Source organism: Trachemys scripta, chromosome 9, assembly GCF_013100865.1.
Source record: "Trachemys scripta elegans isolate TJP31775 chromosome 9, CAS_Tse_1.0, whole genome shotgun sequence".
NCBI lineage: Eukaryota > Metazoa > Chordata > Testudines > Emydidae > Trachemys > Trachemys scripta.
In genome coordinates, this window is record NC_048306.1 from 58985903 (window position 1) to 58999803 (window position 13901).

Genomic DNA, 13901 nt, shown 5'->3' on the forward strand with positions numbered 1-13901 from the left:
TTGCGGATACAGACTAACACAGCTGTTACTCTGATACTAGCCCTGGTATTCCAAGATTTATTAAAAATTGCCATCAGTGGGCCATTTATCTCCTTAGCGAACTCTTTTAGGACTCTTGGATACAAGTTATCTGGCCCTGGTAATTTAAAAACATTTCTCCCTCATAGATGCTGTCTAACATCCTCCTTGGACTGACTAACAGACTGGAAAGTACTTCATCATCCTTATGTGATACAAATCATTCTGCTTCTTTCCAAATACAGAGTAGCAATACCTATTGAATACTTATGTCTTTTATGCATCATTATTAATTCTACCATTTCAATCTAGTAATGACCATACCATTTTTTTCCTTTTCCTGCCTGTGGGGCTACGCGTCAATAGCATGGAAACTGTACCATGGAAATGAGGTTAAAAGATAAAAGAAATTTTAAGGTAAAGTTACAGTATATGCTTCCAGTGGTTATGTAATCCTAATCAAACTTCTGTAAAATGATTCTAGACTTTTGTAAAATTGTACTTTTGTCTGTGGGTTGTCCTGACCTGTGCATTCAGCTACAGCATTGCCTGTCTCCAGTCCTTTTCCATTATTTTTACCCTTGCATTTAATTTCCACTTTTTTATCTTGTACTCCTACTAGAATAAAAAAATATATCTGGGAACTGATTTCCATCTTTGTAAAGGAAATATGTTTTTGCAATTAAAATTCACTCAAAATGACAGGAATCTTTGGAACTGGCTGCCAGCCCACTAAGAATTACTCCATTATGGTTTCAACAAGACTCCGTGTGTACTTTTCCTTCAAACTGCCCCATCTCCTTTTTTCTGGCATCAATGGATTACTTGTGAAATTCATTTAAGTAAATCTTTGCTGGACTACGGTTAAATTGTTATCTACCACTGTCTCAGACGCAGACCTTTCTGCAGCTAAAGAAATGTTATGCTACTGTTGTGGGGAAACTGCCTTTCCCATCTATGATATTGCTAGAGTGACGCATACTTACTGGTCTTGACCACACCACTTAGTCTTAAGGTTTCACAGGCGTCTAAACAAGCAATTAAATCCAAAGGTTGGGCTGGCAAGTATAATACAAATAAAGTCTTGAAGTAAACACCATTCTGGATTTGGAGAATATTGTTTTTAAAATTCAAAGACACTCCATCATCAAACTTATAAGAACCATCTATTATGCACTAGTTCAAACTGAGTGTTGGATCTCTTATGATTTAGGCAGAATGGATATTAATGGTTTACTTTTTGAGAACTCGCAAAAGAGAGATGCTAGAAGTGTGAGGACGACCAGTGTTCCCATGGTTTGGGAGTAATCCCAGCACATTGCCTTTCTGTAGAGATGTTAGAAGAATTGCTTTAACTTTAAGAATGGGTGTCAATTACTTTTAGTTGCTCTCCTATTGGAAAATATTTCTGCCTGCATTTTCTACAGAAATGAAAAATTATTCCTGAGGGCCATAAAATTTTGGCAAAAATATCAATATTCTTGGATGCAACCCTGGGAAAATCAACCCATTTGGAGAATAAGTGTTGACACCAGTGAGGTTGCATGGCTATCATTAATAGCAGAAACGGGCTTAGGAACTAGAAATTTAGATCAAAGCTTGACTCAATGTTGCTTCTCCTAGGCAAGGAAAAAGGAGCATTAGCCTTATGTGGCATTATGATATTGACATGAACTGTAACCATATAGATCACTGTTATATATTTACAGCAAATATTGTACAAAGGTTGTCATGTGAGATGTCTATGAAGAGGTTATGATTTGCTGGTTATAATTATGCTATCTGTATATGTGTGTACCATTTTTTGTAGTTGAAGTTATGAATATTGGCTATGTACTTGTATCTCAATGTGTTTGATTCTAAATAGCATTAGTGAAGCATTTGGTCAGATTCTTGAGAAAGGAATTTGCAAATTGAGTGCCCAATCAAGAAACACTTAACTGACAATGGACCTGGGGAGACTCCAATCCACATAAGAAGTCTTCCTGGGAACATTCAAGATAGCATGTGAGCAATGGCTGCTGCCTGCAAACTGAGTCATGTATGGACATGTGACTCCAAATTCCATCTTGCTGTTGGGATTTTCCACAGCAAGAACAAAGAGGTGTCCTTCCACAGGGCAAAGAATATAAAAGGCCCTGGAAACGCCTCCATTTTCTCTTCAATCCTGCTTCTTCTGGAGGAACCTTGCTACAAACTGAAGCTCTAAACAAAGGATTGAATGACCCATCCCAGCTGTGGATGTAGTCCAGAGACTTCATTTGAACCTGCAGTTTATTCCATCACTGCTACAAGCATGAACCAATAACTTTGCCATTACTGTAGGCAATTGATTCCATTTAACCAATTTTAACTCTCATTTATATTTCTCTTTCTATTAATAAACTTTTAGATTTTAGATTCTAAAGGATTGGCAACAGCATGATTTGTGGGTAAGATCTGACTTGTAAATTGACCTGGGTCTGGGGCTTGGTCCTTTGGGATTGAGAGAACCTTTTTCCTTTTACTGGGGTATTGGTTTTCATAACCATTCGTCCCTATAATGAGTGGCACTGGTGGTGATACTGGGAAACTGGAGTGTCTAAGGGAATTGCTTGTATGACTTATGGTTAGCCAGTGAGGTGGGGTGGGGTGCCTTATTGGTAAAGGAAACCCAGCCTTGGGCTGTAACTGCCCTGCTCTAAGCAATTTGTCCTGAATAGATACTCTCAGTTGTGTCCCACCAGAGGCAGCATCGTTACAGGCATTTGTTCCAAAATCTTATTTGCTGTCTAGTTGGAGACTCTGGTCATATGTATACTTGTGATGGGTTTTCACTGGAGACTACTAATGAGCAAAGTTAGGGAGAGTTTTTAGGTATTTTATGAGAATATTTTATCTTTGTTATATTTAGTGTAATAGTTTATTCTTAAACAGTAACACCATGAGAAGGAGGTGCCTTACCCAACCACATACTATATACTGTCTAAACTTGCCCCTTCCCTAGGGTTTGATCTTATTAATTAAATCCATTGACAAACTCTTATGCACAATATTCTTTCTCATTACTGATATTTTTAAAACTGAGTAAAATCCAGCATGCATGTTTTTAGAGTAAAATGTTTGAGGTGTCTAAGTCCCATTTTCAAAAGTGACTTTGACGCTCAGACATGTAAGTCCACTGTGCTGAAGTCACTTTTGAAAATGGGACTTGGATGCTTTTGAAAATGTACTCCTTGCTCCAAAATTAAAACTGTGGTATGATGAAATTTTTGGACAAGAATATAATGGAAAGTGTACTTACTTTAAAAAAAACCCAAAATAATTTTTTAAACAGATAACACTCTGAAGTGAAACTTATTCTCAAATTTTTAATGAAGAATTTGAAGAATAGGAAATGACAAAGAACTGAATGCTTCAGGAAGCCTACTAGAGACTTTGCCATGCTGGCTAATTAACTTAGGGATATGCTGAGCTACTATGATGATGGGTGCCAATCCAAAACCCTAAAAAAGATTAACAAAGAAGTGTAAGGGGCTTAGTGCCTATGATTCCTATTAAAATCAATGGGTATTATAAATGCTTAGTACTTGTTCTAGACCAATTAACAGCATAAAGCAGAGTATATAATCTTACTGAAAGGGTTCTGTTTGGGAAAACAGAATTTAGTTACTTTCACAAACACTTAACTCCCTTTACTAAAGGTCACAAAATAAAGCCAAAGGAGAATTTTCCTACTATTAATAGGAACATGCAATTCTTTTTCACTATTTGGCTGTTTTTAATTATAATTCAATAAAGAAGTTCCCTGCTGAACCGTGATGATATTCTGTCTGCAGTTACTGTAATATGCAATTCTGTTTCTTAAAGGCAGACAGACATAACGTTCCCTCATAGTGTAAACCAAAGAAGATTTTAAAGCATTGCTCATCTTCTCACTTCTTAAATAGATTTCTCTGCCAGTATCTTATTCTATTTCTCCTTTTTAACAATGGCACTAACAATTCATGTTACAGAGGGAGATTTGTTTTTAAATAAACCTCTGACATGCAGACCTATGCTGGGATCATACCACCTGCTTGGAGTATTCTTGTCATCATTATTAGTGGTTACATGTTATCATTTCTCTTTATCACCTGCCTCTCTTGGGTAACCCAGAATACCTAATAATTTGCATATACATTTAGGTCAGGCTCTGCTTTTTCTTACTAAAAGACCTAAAGAAACACACCATCATGTGTACACAATAAAATCTTACACCTCACATCAGAATACTATAAGGATCTGTAATTAAATGTTTAATCTTATTAGCACTGTGCTACAGGAAAGTCTGAACCTTAAATTAATCACTGCCAACTGCTCCATAAAGCTGAGATGGCAGTAGTAAAATTAAAGCCCTTGGTATGCAGAGCTCTGCAGTTTTGGGTGTTTAAACGTGCTGGGTACATATAAAAGATCAAAAAGGGTGAAGAAAAACAAGCATTCTTTTTCCCCAGTTCATTGTACAGGGCATGTAAGCTGTAGAATCTCTACATGTTCAGCACAATGGCTAGCTCCTAGCCACCAGTTTCATTCCCTTGATTAGTCATCTGAACAGTTTCAGTAATTACTAGCACTTGCAGCTCTATGCCAAGGGAAAACAGGGAGAGAACTACACTGAGGAATGTGGGGGGGGAGAGGTGAATTCATTACAAAAGGAGGAAACCTTCATGGCAAAACCTTTGCATTACCCTGCACAGCTCAGTTTTTCTTCTGCACCTGAAGCTGAGAGAAAGGTACTGGCTCGAAACATTTTTCCTTACACCTGTGGGAGAGCAGCATAAACTCCAGCACAGGCTACTGGTTAAACAGCTCACTATTTCCAGGGAGAAAACAGCTGCACAGAAATCTCTGCTGTGTACCTGAAAGGGAAACTGTGCATTTATTGCTTGCTGTGTCCAGCAGCCAGTTGTATCAGACAGCGAAGAGTTAACCTTGCTAGCCCTTGTCACTTTCAGTTATTTATTGCTTTAAAAGAGATTGAATGTGCACATCAAAAATATATAAGAAAAGAAATAAAGGAAAATCAGTGCTCCATGCTAGTGTCAAAACAAGCAATCATCCCAAAATAATAGTCTGTCCCTTGGAGTCTCGTGGTAGGTGTCAGAGCAAAAGGAATTCTATTGCACGAACAGCTAACAATAAGGCAGATGACAAAAATCTTACTCACCATGTTTTACCATTCAGCAGTAATCCTCTCTACTACAGTCTTGTTGCTGAGGCTGAGAATCTTTATCCAGAGGCTCCTGTGATGCTTTTCAGACTCTGAGGGGCTGTACTACTGCTGCTCTCCACTGGTATTCTCCACCTCCTATCTTTTCCTCCTCCTCCTCCTCCTTCCCCTTCCCTCATCCTCCCACCCCCCAATCCTTGCAGCTTGTAGCTTGCTGTACCCTACATAGATTCTAGGTTTCCCCATGTAGCTTGATTTAGGAAAGATGTTTGTTTCAGCCATCTGTTTGGTAGCAAGTAAATGCCTCACTTGCTCAGGGGCAAAAATTGAAGGTAAACTAGAGAGCTCACAGCCAACATCCTGGTTATACTACACACACAACAGGTTTGGAATAATTCAGGAGCACATTTATTGTAATTGTATTTCTCCCACCAATTTTCATAGCTGACTGGAATACAAAAAGACCGGTCTGAACAGATACTTCTAGGTTATTGAAATGCATCACTGTTCAACATGTATCACCCTTTGAAGAAATGATTTAAAGGGGACTGTTATGGCAAGAGACCGTGCTTTCACATATACTACTTCGGATATTAAAGAAGGAATCTCACCCTGGAGCAAACTGGGGACAGGAGGAGAGGGAATATTTATACCAAAAAATGTAATTGGCTAGTATTTGTCTTAGGTGGGTTTTTTTTAAGTCACTGAACATGTTTTGTTTTTTAACCAGCTTTCCTTAGTAAATCAGTTTTTGCTTGATTTTTGCAGTGAAGGCAAAATTGGGGGTTATATCAGGAGTGCTGGAATAATGAGTATAGTGGGGGTGCTGAGAACCATTGACCCAAACTGTAAACCCTGCATATAATGGAACCCACTTCAAGTCAGGGGGTGCTGCAGTACCCCTTGTACTTCTAGTTCCAGCGCCTACGTATCGTATCACAGTCTGTTATGGAAATGAATTTAATATCAAAATATCGGGGTTTAAATTCCATGTCAGGGTTGAGCTAGATCCTCTTCCTCTCTTCGCTTTCCCCTGTTCCCCCCACCCCCCCAAAAAAATACTCTAGCCATGGAGGGGGTGAAAATTGGGCAGAATCCCATATTTTCAAAGGGAAATTAATTTTGCCACCTTGCTCCCCTGTACCTCTCCTCCTGGCCTTCACCTTTCCTGTCTCCTCTCCCCTTGATTGTAGCAGCTCCCGGGTTTGGGGCCTGAGAGGGATTCTCATGAGGATTCTCCTAAAATCAGCACACTGTTTATACATAATGGTCTAAAACACTCCGGTAACACTAGTGTGAGCTGTAGCTTGGGACTGTACTTTATATGTGGGTGTGACAGTTCTCAGTGTACCTTGTTACCACTGCCTCTAGGGAGAGGTACCTTGCCCATGATGGCTGGGGGTTAGCTCCCTAACACCACCAGCCTATTAGCCACTCAAGTGCCCTCCTCTGGGCTTTGCCAGCCCTGTCTTCACCCTACAGGCTATCAAGAGGTGTGTCCCAATCCCCAAGTCCCTCTGAATCATTCCCCTGTGATGTCCAGCCCCTGACACTGGCTACTCACAGGAATCCCAGATCCTCTGCCCCCAAAGGAGCAGTGTGCCCCTGTTTTACCTTAAACCCCATAGCATTTGTAATAAAGCAAGAGAAGGTTTATTTAAGAAAGAACAAGGATTCAACTAAAGCCAAGAGACAGCGGGAGAAACAAATGGTTACAATGCAAAATAAAATCCTAAAGCACAATGTAGGGCCTACACTTAATAGCTACCTTTCCTATCTAATACAGTAGGTTTTCCTTCCAAAATTCCGTCTGTTGCACAGTTAGATGGCTTCACAGGAACCAGGATCCAAACTTCCATGAAAAACACTCCCACTCTGCAAGCTGTTTCTCCAGTGAATGGATACAGTGTCTGTCCCCATCCTGTGTCAGACCGAAACAGTCGTTTGTCTTTACTCAGACAGGGTGCTCTCCTGTCTTTTGTAATGTTCCTTTTTTTTCCCCAGGTGCTTTCAATCATTTGCAATTGTCTCTGATGGTTTTCCAGTGCAAGTCTTGGGATGGAGCAAGACTGGACAACTGAGCCTTGCTTTACATTGCCTGCTAAATGGAAGGGTGACCACCCACTCCTGTTTGAATGGACCATCACCACGATACATTATCCCCTGGTGATTAGCTTTTACTCCAAGTCCAAAAAAAAAATACTTTTAATATACAGTAAAAGCTGTGTTATCCGGCACTTTACCAACGGGAACGCTCCATAAACCAGCATTTCTGATCTAATTGAAAGTCTGGTTTATAGTCCGGTTGGTGTGGGGCTGGAGTTGGGGCATGGGAGAGGGTGAGGGGTGTGGGCTCTGGGAGGGAGTTTGGGTGTGGGAGGGGGCTCAGAGCAGGGGGTTGGGGTGTGGGAGGTGTTTCAGGGTGCTGGATCCAGGTGGTGCTCACCTGGGGCGACTCCCCGCAAGCAGTGACATGTCCCTGCTGCTCCTAGGCAGAGGCACAGCTAGGCAGCTCTGCGTGCTGCCCCCTCCTGCGCCCCAGCCCTGAGCCCCCTCCTGCACCCAAACTCCCTCCCTCTTAGTAAACCAGAATTTTTAACTTACCAGCACCCTCATTCTCCCAACATGCTGGATAACAGAGCTTTTATGATAGACAAGGTGGGTGAGATAATATATTTTATTGGACCAACTTCTGTTGGTGAGAGAGACAAGCTTTCAAGCCACACAAAGTTCTTCTTTGGGTCTGGGAAAGGTACTGGGAGTGTCACAGCTAAATACAAGATTGAACTGATAGTTTAGCACAAGTAGTTAGCACATATTCCAAGGAATCATTCAAAATCAACGCTAACTACTTATGCCAAACTATCTGTTCGATCCTGTATTTAGCTGTGACACTCTCAGTACCTTTCCCAGACCTGAAAAAGAGCTCTGTGTAGCTTGAAAGTGTCTCTCTCAGCAAAAGAAGATGGTCAAATAAAAGATTTTACGTCACCCACCTTATCTCTCTGTCTTGGGACTGACACAGCTTCAATAAAACTTCATACTTTCAGTATGGTAACATTACTCCTTAAATATTACCCATTCATACATCTCATTGACATTGGCACTGACTCTGTGCCCTGGAGCACCCATGGAAAAAAAATTAGTGGGAGCTTAGCACCGACTGGCAGCCAGCTCCTCCCATTTGCCGGCGGCCCCGCCGATCAACTCCTCCCCATCCCTCCCATCGCCTCCCACCCACCATGATCAGCAGCATGTAGGAGGCACTGGGAGGGAGGAGGAGCAGGGATGGGGTGGAAATAGGCAGGGCGGGGCTGAGGTAGGGTGGGAAAAGGTGGGACTTTGGAAGGGGTGGAGTGTGGGCGGGGGTCCAGAGCGGGGCTGGGAAGGGGTGGGGTAGGGGTGGAGGTTTGGGGGAAGGGGTGGAGTGTGGATGGTGCTGGGGCGGGGGGTGGGGAGGTCAAGCACACCCGGGTAGAGAGGAATTCAGCACCTATGCACAGTTATATTGTCTTGATAAGGCATGAGATTTCTGTAGATACCTTGCATATTACCCCATATGGATAAATACCCTACAAGACAGTGCCTCAGACTTGCACTGATTCCAAAGCCCTGGCTATGATTTCCCAGAAGGATCAGCTAGCAGGAGCTGGCCTGTGAATGAGCAAACTGTGTTTGAACACTAATAGCTCTGGAAATTGGGTTAAGAGCAATTGTGAAGAAAGCCATGTGAGATAGGAATGGATTCACATGGTCTGATATTTTTGACTTAGCATGAAATATTAATATGTATTGAGTTCTGATTTCAGAAAGCTTGCTACACAGATGATCTTGGCTTTGAGAAACCCTCACTTAGTGTGTTCTAATGAGGGATGAGAAAACGTTAAAGAATTTAAGTACTTTTTCTAAACGAAGTTAGCGCATGTTAAAATGCTGACAGATATTGCAGATCAATCAGAGGTCACATGCTTCATGTGTGCTGGTTCACTGCTGAAGTTCAAGGTTCTCAGTGCCCCAAGAGAGATCAGGGGGTTTAGATTTGTGTCTGCAAAAATGCCTGCATAAAATCAGCATACAGGATTACTGGGATGCATTTTTACATGTGCAATTGTGTGCATACAATTCTAAAGGTCTGTACTTGGGTGTGTAATACCATCCACAACACACAGGCAGCATGAAACAAACCTGCAGTGTTAAGTCTGTAAAAGCACAAAGTAGACAATACTACATGTGCCATCACAGAAGAGGAAGACAAATCCTCACCATGGATGTAGGGAGAGCGGGACAGACACATGGTGTTGGTTCCAGGAGCGTAGCCCCTCAGGCCTTTCCAGTACTGCCAGTTCCTAGGATGAAATCTGGCTCTTTCTTCTTCTGGAGTTGGGGTAGGCCTCTCAATAGTCACCCCTTCATCTTCCACCTGATGCCCATTCTTCCCTGGAGGGAGCAGGGGAGATCCTTCTTCAGACCTGGAGGATGGACTCAAGTCTCCTAATTCAGAATCTCCATTCCAGGGGCTGTCCAGGGCACACTCAGAACCATTTGGGATGGGTCCAAGGCTCAGATAGACAGCTCCAGAGATGAGGGGATTTCAGCTCCTGGGGAGTTCACTTTCTCGCTCAAGCTTCTCTAGGAGTGCCTTCTTCAGGGCCTGTCAGGTCCCTGTCATAGAGGGAAGGAAATGGGAATTATTAATTATCAAGCACATTAGTTAAATACAGTGTTATTTTGGGCCCACTCCTGCTCCCAGGTTAGCCATTGGTAAAACTCCCATTGAGCTACATGGCAGCAAAATCAGGGCCTTTATATGTTGCCATATAACTCACCTTTTCAAAAAGTTGTGAAATATTTCACAGTTTTATAAACTATTCTTTTCCCATCACCACCTCACTGCTTAATTGTCAATCCCAATATATTTCTCTGTAGATCATGAACTACTGGCAAACACTGGAGACAAATTATTGAGGGTAGTTATTAGGTTGCTATATGTCAGTGGTTCTCAACCAGGGGTACTTAGAGGTCTTCCAGGGGGTACATCAACTCATCTAGATATTTGCCTAGTTTTACAACAGGCTACATAACAAACATTAGGGAAGTTAGTACAATCTAAAATTTTATAGACAATTATTTGTTTATATTGCTCTGTATACTATACAGTGAAATGTAAGTACAATATTTATATTCCAATTGATTTATTGTATAATTATTTGGTAAAAATGAGAAAGTAAGCAATTTTTCAGTAATAGTGTGCTGTGACACCGTAGTATTTTTATCACTAATTTTGTAAGCAAATAGTTTTTAAATGAGGTGAAAATTGGGGGTACACAACACAAATCAGACGCTTGAAAGGGATACAGTAGTCTGGAAAGGTTGAAAACCACTGCTATATGTCACCATTCAGAAGAACTGTACCGGTATTCCCCTCTATGATCCAGCAAGTGCATCCACTCTCAGGCTTCTAGCTCCCAGATTGTTGCCTTTCTTGGGTGGAGAGACCCACATCTCACTCCTCCTGCCTGGGATATTCCCAGGCTGAGCAGTTCGCTGCCCTCACTGTGTTGGTCCTAGCGACAGACAGGCTGCCTAAACTGACCTGCTTGCTTTCTCTTTAGAGGCTGATAACAGTGTAACTGCCCTCAGTTATAGTTACCACACAGCTCTTTCTATGCAAGCTTATTCTTTGGGTGAAAGCGTTACAGAGAAAACATTCAAAACAATAAAAGAACCTACATGTATGCTAATAAGCTTCTAGAAATCTCACACACACACACCTGCCAACTCTAACATAGGCTGTGGCAGGAGCAGTCCTTCAAAAAACCCAAAGGAGCCTCTTTTATGGTCACAAGTTCATAATAGCCTCAGCTCAGAACTAGCACACTCATAACAATTTTGGTCCATCCTTTATACAGTTTGGGGGGTTTTGATCTGGAGTTTCCAGGAACAGGTAAATAATAAACTGTGGGTCTGTCTCCCCAGGGCATAGCTTCAAAAGGCTGGCTTTGGAGGGGAGAATTTTTGCATTTCCCTCTTCCCAAGTACTTCCTACAGAATCGACTTCATGCATATTGTCCCAAAAAAGCACTTTGAAATTCCTAATATTTTCCAGAGATTGCATTATTCAGTCTCCTAGAGAAGTTATGTACAATAACACATACACAATTGCATTTTTAATACAATGGACCGCAAAGGTATTAAACTTTATTGAATAAAGTTTATCTTTATTCCATAAGATTTATCCAGGATATTGCACCATATTGTCAGTCTGTTACATCTCACCAAAGGCAAACTATGCTGTTTCAAATTCATCTGTCAGCAGAAGTAGGTAGCTGGTATTTCAGTACAATAGACCTATGGGGTAGAAAAAAAATCACTGGAATAATTCAGTTTAAGACAAAGGAATTATACCATGGATGAATTTGGTCCATGATATATCCTGCCAACATATCAAATCTCTAAAAACTGAGACTATAATGATCCCCAGCTGGGTTTTCTGCTAACATCAGCTTAAACTTAATTATTCATACATTCTTATCAGTATTCAGTGATTTTTGTGTGTCTAAGGGCTTGTCTACACGGGCACTTTACAGCACTGCAACTTTCTCACTCAGGGGTTGTGAAAAAACACCCCCCGAGCACTGCAAGTTTCGGTGCTGTAAAGCATCAGTGTAACAGTGCACCAGGGCTGGGAGCCATGCCCCTCATGGAGGTGGGTTTTTTAGAGTGCTGGGAGAGCTCTCTCCCAGCGCTCTGCCACGACTACATAAGCCATGTCAAAGCACTGCTACAGCAGCGCTTTAACATTGCCAGTGTAGACTAGCCCTTAGAGTATTGGTAATGAGATATAGAGCCCTTCATCTCCAGGTGACTAGCATGAGTCTGACTGAGGCTGGAAGCAAACAGTCATTGTTACTAGCTAATACTCTTCAGCAGCTTACCTGAGGTTAATTGCTGGTCTCATTTCAGTAGTTAGTGAACAAATGGCTGTTGCACAAATTACAGTCACACATTGTTACTAACAGAAACAATGCTTAGCAGTTATATATTGACTTATTTGTCTTCACAGGATTTTACAAACAACTACATCAAGAATCTCCTGCTCCCTCTCACCAGTTGTGAAGTTCTGTTATCTCCATGTTGCAGTGAAGGAGGCTGAGGCAGAGAAGTTAAGTGGTTAAGCTGGAGTCACTGCTGACATCAGAATTAGAACTCGGGGGTTTCCTGCCTTTCAGACAGACTTCAGTCTGCCAATAATGGTGGACTGAGTGAACACAAAGGGGTGCTGGTGCCTCCAGGCCGGAGTCATTACATTTTCAGTGTTGTGATTCTGGCGACTGTCACTAGGAGAGGAGAAAAGAAAATAGACATTTTTTCTCCAAAACTTCTCATACATTTTTTGATGTTCATCAAACTTCCTTTAAAACAGAAATGTTTTGACCAGGTCTAATCGCAACCAATATCTTTAAAAAGCCAGCCTGCAATATTTCTACTTCAGAAATGTACAGCTGCATTAGAAACCCCCCAAATTACTTTACAAGTGGCTAATAAAAATGATCATGAACATTCACTGGACCCTGTAGCCCAGTAGTAGCATTACACAATACACATACAACAGCAATGCCTGCGTGACTATATAGGCACAGCCACATAAATACTAAATACAAATAGAGGGCTCATATTTAGAATTCTATCTCATTCCTGATGTTCCACAGGGCGTAATTTAGACATGATCATGTCACAGGGTGATGCTGACTCTTTAAAGATCTGTCTACATAGCCCATGGCAGTGAGCCTGCCAGCCCAGGTCAACAGACTCACGCTAGTGGGTCTCTAAAATTTGCTGTGTAGACAGCACTTTGGAGTTGTGGGCTCGGGCTCTGAAGCCTAGGGATGGGGTGGGCTTCAGGTCCCAAGCCACAACTTCAACATGCTGTTTACACAGCTATTTTTAGAGCACTAGCACGAGCCCTATCAGCCTGGGCTAGGAGGCTCGCTACCATGGACTGTGTAAAACACACTCTCAGAGAGAACAGACCCAGTGCACCTGTGATTCATCTGCTACCTCCAGTTGGGCTTAAAAGAGGGGACCTGAGCCCATGTGGGTTCCCACCACATGACCTGGTGAGAGAGGGTCCCCTTAGAGCATGGACTGAGTCAGTCTGGAAAAGGTCATGTGAGAGCTGCTAGAGGCCAGAGAGGGACTGTAGAAGGTTCCAGATGAAAGTGTTTGTTGGTTCCTGAAGGAAGGCTGAAGGCAGGAGAGCAGCAAAAGGGATTTGCTAGCTGACCTCCCCAAGCCAGATATCCAGGGCCAGAAGGCTGGGGGCCAGAGAGTAGCAAAAGGCATTGCCTGTTGACTTTTAAGCTAGAAAACTGAAGCTGGTCACCACAGAGGCATGAAGAGGGTGGGAGGGCTGGGCAGCAGAGGGTCTTAACCGCTAATGTCTCCACACTGGAAAGCTGAATCCAAGGGGACAGTGGAAAGGCCAAGGGGAGAGAGGGATGCTCCCCGGGTGAGGATGATCTCCCAGCAGAGAGATTGTGGGGATTCTGGCTGGGAAGAACAGGGTTCCATCTAGCTGGCTGTCCTGGCAGAGGGACAGAAGAAGACTGAAAAAGAGCCTAATTGTGGCAGAAGACACTGGAGTAAGGTATGGAAGGACTTCCAGCAGAGAGCCTTTGGGAGAAATGGGGGC

General features: G+C 42.3%; 1 protein-coding gene across 1 annotated transcript in view; it reads right to left on the reverse strand.

Moving 5' to 3' along the window:
- Positions 1-5288, reverse strand: part of AMER3 (APC membrane recruitment protein 3) — a 54126-nt gene extending 48838 nt beyond the window's left edge. The window contains exon 1 of the mRNA XM_034782515.1: positions 5207-5288. The gene's annotated coding sequence lies outside the window, so the exon portion shown is untranslated. The remainder of the gene's footprint in view (positions 1-5206) is intronic.
- Between the last annotated feature and the right edge of the window lie 8613 nt (positions 5289-13901).